The following is a 7,429-nucleotide window of genomic DNA, read 5'->3' on the forward strand; positions in this document are numbered from 1 at the left end:
TACATGCATGCTACATACATACTGCATGCTACATACATACCACATATATACTACATACATACTACATGCATGCTACATACATACAACATGCATACTACATACATGCTACATTCATACTACATACTACATACATGCTACATTCATACTACATAAATACTACATGCAACATACATACTACATATATACTACATGCATGCTACATACATACTACATGCTACATACATACTACATATATACTACATACATACTACATGCATGCTACATGCATGCTACATACATGCCACATACATAACACATATATACTACATGCATGCTACATACATACTACATGCTACATACATACCATATACATACTACATGCATGCTACATACATACTACATGCATGCTACATACATACTACATGCTACATACATACTACATACATACTACATGCATGCTACATACATACTACATGCATGCTACATACTACATGCTACATACATACTACATATATACTACATGCATGCTACATACATACTGCATGCTACATACATACTACATGCTACATACATACTACATGCATGCTACATACATACTACATGCTACATACATACCACATACATACTACATATATACTAACTGTATGTACATACATACTGCATGCTACATGCATGCTACATACATACTACATACATACTACATGCTACATACATACCACATATATACTACATACATACTACATACAATACATTCATACAATACATACATAGACATACAGTACATATAACATAGAGTAACATACTTACCAATACTTGTCACATTGTTCCCTGAAGCCATTGTCGTCTACGGAATAAATATTAACATAACAAACCACAAAAATACTCACCCACGATCCGAAGCAGTCCACGAGTGTGTCCCACGACGATCTTGGGTAGAGAACTGCAGCATCAGCTGTTGCTGCCGTTCTCTACGGGCTGCAGGAATCCAATGACGGAAGGTAGGTATCCTTCCGCACTGTATTCCTCCGCCACTTAAAAAAAAAAAAAGTCCCTAGTCTCACTTTATGCCATTGCTGTGTGGGAATTTCCCACGCAGCAATGGCATAAAGTGAGACTAGGGACTTTTTTTTTTTAAGTGGCGGAGGAATACAGTGCGGAAGGATACCTACCTTCCGTCATTGGATTCCTGCAGCCCGTAGGGAACGGCAGCATCATCTGATGCTGCAGTTCTCTACCCAAGATCGTCGTGGGACACACTCGTGGACTGCTTCGGATCGTGGGTGAGTATTTTTGTGGTTTGTTATGTTAATATTTATTCCGGAAAAGACAATGGCTTCGGGGAACAATGTGACAAGTATTGGTAAGTATGTTACTCTATGTTATATGTACTGTATGTCTATGTATGTATTGTATGAATGTATTGTATGTATGTAGTATATATGTGGTATGTATGTAGCATGTAGTATGTATGTAGTATGTATGTAGCATGCATGTAGCATGCAGTATGTATGTAGCATGCATGTAGTATATATGTAGTATGTATGTAGCATGTAGTATGTATGTAGCATGTATGTAGTATGTATGTGGTATGTATGTAGCATGTAGTATGTATGTAGCATGCATGTAGTATATATGTAGTATGTATGTAGCATGTAGTATGTATGTAGTATGTATGTGGTATGTATGTGGCATGTAGTATGTATGTAGCATGCATGTAGTATGTATGTAGCATGCATGTAGTATGTATGTAGTATGTATGTAGCATGTAGTATGTATGTAGCATGCATGTAGTATATATGTAGTATGTAGTATGTATGTAGTATGTATGTGGTATGTATGTAGCATGCATGTAGCATGCATGTAGTATGTATGTAGCATGCATGTAGTATGTATGTAGCATGGATGTAGTATGTATGTAGTATGTATGTAGTATGTATGTAGCATGCAGTATGTATGTAGCATGTATGTAGTATGTATGTAGTATGTATGTAGTATGTATGTAGTATATATGTAGTATGTATGTAGCATGTAGTATGTATGTAGTATTTTTTTTTTTTTTTTTTTTTAACATTTAACACATTAGCCGGATGATGGGACTACTACTGTCCCATCATTGGCTAATGTGTCAATCACTGTCATGGTAGCAGGCATCGCCCGATGGGACTTGTAGTCCCATCGGACGATGCTTGCACAGACCCCCGGACATCAGCACAGCCCCCCGGCAGGCCGGCACAGCCCCCCGGCAGGCCGGTACAGACCCCCACAGGGTGCACAGCCCCCCGGCAGGCCGGCACAGCCCCCCGGCAGGCTGGTACAGACCCCCACAGGGTGCACAGACCACCGGCAGGCCGGCACAGCCCCCCGGCAGGCCGGTACAGACCCCCACAGGGTGCACAGACCACCGGCAGGCCGGCACAGCCCCCCGGCAGGCCGGTACAGACCCCGGGCAGTCCACACAGCCCCCCGGCAGGCCGGCACAGCCCCCCGGCAGGCCGGCAGAGACCCCCGGAAGGCCCGAAATGACGGCGCATCATGATGCGCACACACCGCGCATCATGATGACGTCAGTCTGTCAATCAACTTTGAACTTCCGATTCCGATGCCGAATTCCGATATTGAAAAAATATCGGAAGTCGGTATCGGAATTCCGATACAGCAAGTATCGGCCGATACCCGATACTTGCTGTATCGGAATTCCGATACCGACTTCCGATATTTTTTCAATATCGGAATTCGGCATCGGAATCGGAAGTTCAAAGTTGATTGACAGACTGACGTCATCATGATGCGCGGTGTGTGCGCATCATGATGCGCCGTCATTTCGGGCCTTCCGGGGGTCTCTGCCGGCCTGCCGGGGGGCTGTGCCGGCCTGCCGGGGGGCTGTGTGGACTGCCCGGGGTCTGTACCGGCCTGCCGGGGGGCTGTGCCGGCCTGCCGGTGGTCTGTGCACCCTGTGGGGGTCTGTACCGGCCTGCCGGGGGGCTGTGCCGGCCTGCCGGTGGTCTGTGCACCCTGTGGGGGTCTGTACCGGCCTGCCGGGGGGCTGTGCCGGCCTGCCGGGGGGCTGTGCACCCTGTGGGGGTCTGTACCGGCCTGCCGGGGGGCTGTGCCGGCCTGCCGGGGGGCTGTGCTGATGTCCGGGGGTCTGTGCAAGCATCGTCCGATGGGACTACAAGTCCCATCGGGCGATGCCTGCTACCATGACAGTGATTGACACATTAGCCAATGATGGGACAGTAGTAGTCCCATCATCCGGCTAATGTGTTAAATGTTAAAAAAAAAAAAAAAAAAAAATACTACATACATACTACATGCTACATACATACTACATATATACTACATACATACTACATACATACTACATACATGCTACATACATGCTACATACATACTGCATGCTACATACATACTACATACATACTACATACATACTACATCCATGCTACATACATACTACATGCATGCTACATACATACTACATGCATGCTACATGCATGCTACATACATACCACATACATACTACATACATACTACATATATACTACATGCATGCTACATACATACTACATGCTACATACATACTACATACATACTACATGCATGCTACATACATACTACATGCATGCTACATACATACTACATGCCACATACATACCACATACATACTACATACATACTACATGCTACATACATACTACATATATACTACATGCATGCTACATACATACTACATGCTACATACATACCACATACATACTACATACATGCTACATACATACTACATGCTACATACATACTACATATATACTACATGCATGCTACATACATACTGCATGCTACATGCATGCTACATACATACTACATACATACTACATGCTACATACATACCACATATATACTACATACATACAATACATTCATACAATACATACATAGACATACAGTACATATAACATAGAGTAACATACTTACCAATACTTGTCACATTGTTCCCCGAAGCCATTGTCTTTTCCGGAATAAATATTAACATAACAAACCACAAAAATACTCACCCACGATCCAAAGCAGTCCACGAGTGTGTCCCACGACGATCTTGGGTAGAGAACTGCAGCATCAGATGATGCTGCCGTTCTCTACGGGCTGCAGGAATCCAATGACGGAAGGTAGGTATCCTTCCGCACTGTATTCCTCCGCCACTTAAAAAAAAAAAAGTCCCTAGTCTCACTTTATGCCATTGCTGCGTGGGAAATTCCCACACCGCGCATCATGATGACGTCAGTCTGTCAATCAACTTTGAACTTCCGATTCCGATGCCGAATTCCGATATTGAAAAAATATCGGAAGTCGGTATCGGAATTCCGATACAGCAAGTATCGGCCGATACCCGATACTTGCGGTATCGGAATGCTCAACACTACTGATGACATGTTCTGGGTATGTAGAGACAATGCTTATAAATGGTTGCCAGTAGGGGTAAGAGGTACTTGTACTCTGGGTCGCTTGACCCCGGCCAACTTTGTTATTCCGAACAAACAGTTGGATACACAGGCTATACCCAAACATGCATTATACAAAAGAGCTGCGGACAATTCACCCTGCCCTTCAGGGAGACCACATATAGTACAGATGAGTGTGGCCAATAAAATTGTCATTTCCATTTTCATTTACCCTATGATTACACAAATGTGGGATAAATTGGTTAGGGCCACAGGCTATCTAGATGATCAAATTTGGGATATATTGGACATTCTTAATACTACTGTTTCTGTCCAAAATCAACTTATTATAGTCACTAATCAACATACTATAGTGCTGGACTACTTAACAGCAGCACAAGGTGGTATGTGTCAGGTCATTGGACCCGCTTGCTGTCATTATATAGATCCTAACAGTACTATGAAGTTAAGGTTAAAGTTAGAAGATATTCAAAGACTCAGAGATCAATACGATAAAGACAATGATCGTAATAAGGACAGTTGGTGGTCAGACACCTTCTCCTTTCTCAATCCAGCCAATTGGTTCAAGGGAATAGGGGGCTGGATAGCTGGGATCTTACAAAGCTTGTTGCATATTGCTGTCTGTATCCTTGTTGTATATGTGATACTAAAACTTGTTCTTTGGTGTATTTTGGTGTATTTCTGTATGTATTAGGAAATTCTGCACTAAGACAGCTAATGATGATACCAATTGCGTCGTTGCCCCTGCTCTTCTCTGCACTGATCTCAAAAGGTTACTTGATGAAGATGTTGAAGCCAAGCATATGGCTACCTACAAAAGATCTCCACCACCGTCATCAAAAATTGTTATTCGTGAACTGCAGTATACAGGGGGGATGGGTGCGCCGCGACAGCCATGACTGGTAACACGGCATCAGTCATGTGAAGACCAGTACCCCTCAAGCTGTTAGCTTGGGATAGCACCTCTGATGCCGCATATATGTAACAAAATTTATCTAGGGGGGAATTGTGAAGTACAGTATTCAGATGTACGGGACATCTTGTTCTTCGGGATCCATTTTTGTGCTTGCGACGCCATTTTGTTGTTTACGAGTTAAATTTTGTAACTTAACTAGATGAAAGTTCACGGCTGTTATGAAACCAGACTGTTCCAGCTTGTACAAGATATGAGATATGAGATGAGACCCTAAAAGAATGTGCTATTGTTCTATATTCTACGTCACGCAGTTAGGGACATATTCCGATTTTCTTGCAATACTATTGGCTTAAATGTATTACGATTCTATTGGTAGCTGTATACTTTGCATAATTAAGTAGAATGCTATGTAATGTGATATTCAATAAACGGGGTTAGTGGTCTGCTTTGATCCTCCCATACAGAGACACATCTCCATGTGGTTATTCTCAGTTGCTAGCAACATTCTGTGAACCAATTTGGAAATCACTGGATCAACCGTGAAGGGTTAATTTAGCCCTACCTCAACAAGTCTACCAGTTATGTTCTTGATTCTGGACCTCTTCTCTCTGCTCAACGACGATTTGATGGTGATCCTATACAATGCTGTGGTTTCCTCACTCAGTGCACACTGCACTTTGAGCTATTGGCACATCAATTTTCATCAGACCAGGCCAAAGTGGCATTTATCATGTCCCATCTTACTGTAGTGGTGAGACTCTTGCTTGGCTCAACTCCTTTAGGGAGATAGGGTATCCCCTAATCTCCAACCTCTAGACTTTCCTAAAAGCCTTCTGTAAGGGCTTTGATGACTTGGGCTGTAATTTTTCTGCAGCATCCTCCCTCCTCAGTCTGCATCATGGAAATCTTACTGTAGACCATTATGCCGTCCTTTTTCTTTTTTTGTACCCTGTTCTCCGAGCTCGCTTGGAATAAAGAGGAGCTGGTAGCCTCCTTCTGGGAGGGCCTGTCTGGGAAAATTAAGGACGAACTGGCTGGTCGAGATGTTTCTGCCTCCTTAGACGACCTGGTATCCCTGGCTATCCGGATCGACCTTAGATTTCAGAAGTGCTCCAAGGAGGTGATCTGAGAAAAAAAACTTTTGCACCTGGCTCCTGCCTTCAAGAGGCCGATCTTGCCACAGACCTCAGGTTCTATAGCACCCTCTGAATCTATGCAAGTTGATTGCGTGAAGCTGGTTAAGCATTGCCAACTTATCTCCCGATGACTTTCTCCATTTCCTGTGGCAACGCTCGTTTATTAGAATCTGCCACTCTCACGGCTAGTGGAAAACTCCCTGACACTGCGCGTGCTTTCACTTTTAACCACACCCCCAGCTTCTGGGTCAGAGCACCGGTCCTGTCCTTTTTGCCTTCACCTTCCCCCGAGAAACAAGGGACGCAGCGTCAACAGTTCCAGACCCGACTCCGCACAGGTACCCGCAGCCCGGTCTTTCTCCTTACACCTGATACTGCAGCTCAGTCTCAGTCAGGTTATTGAAACTAAACTGCTGCAGATTGTGAGAGACAAAGCAGCCCAGAAGAGGATGTAATTAATGTTTGATCATTGTGTTTATGACCCTGAATCTCTTTTCATAATCAGAATTAAGGGTTGTGAAGCTCAAGCCACTTGGCTATATTGGAGGTTGAACCTAGTACCACAGCTCATTCCTAGTCAGCTTAATGGGACTGAAGTGAATCTGGGCTCTGGTTCAGCAAGCAATTTGATGCATCAGGCCGTGGTGAATCGGATTCAGATCCCCATCCAACATTTTCAGAGTCCTTTGGTGGTGTCATCCATGGAAGTGAGACATCTATCCGAAGGCTTTAATTTAGGTTCCGAGCCAGTAGCACTTCAGGTAGGAATGTTGCACTCGGAATAGATTGCCTTTTATGTGCTACCAGGCTTGTCCCATTCTCTGCTCCTAGGCCTGCCATTGTTACGAGCGCATGAATCTGCCTTGGATTGGAGATCTGGAGAAGTACTCCAGTGGGGTCAGTGCTGTCATGAAAAAGGTCCATCCCTCTTGACCTCCGGC

The sequence above is a fragment of the Dendrobates tinctorius genome, unplaced genomic scaffold (genome assembly GCF_039654945.1).
Source record: "Dendrobates tinctorius isolate UK_male_01 unplaced genomic scaffold, ASM3965494v1 ptg000223l, whole genome shotgun sequence".
In the NCBI taxonomy this organism is placed as follows: Eukaryota; Metazoa; Chordata; class Amphibia; order Anura; family Dendrobatidae; genus Dendrobates; species Dendrobates tinctorius.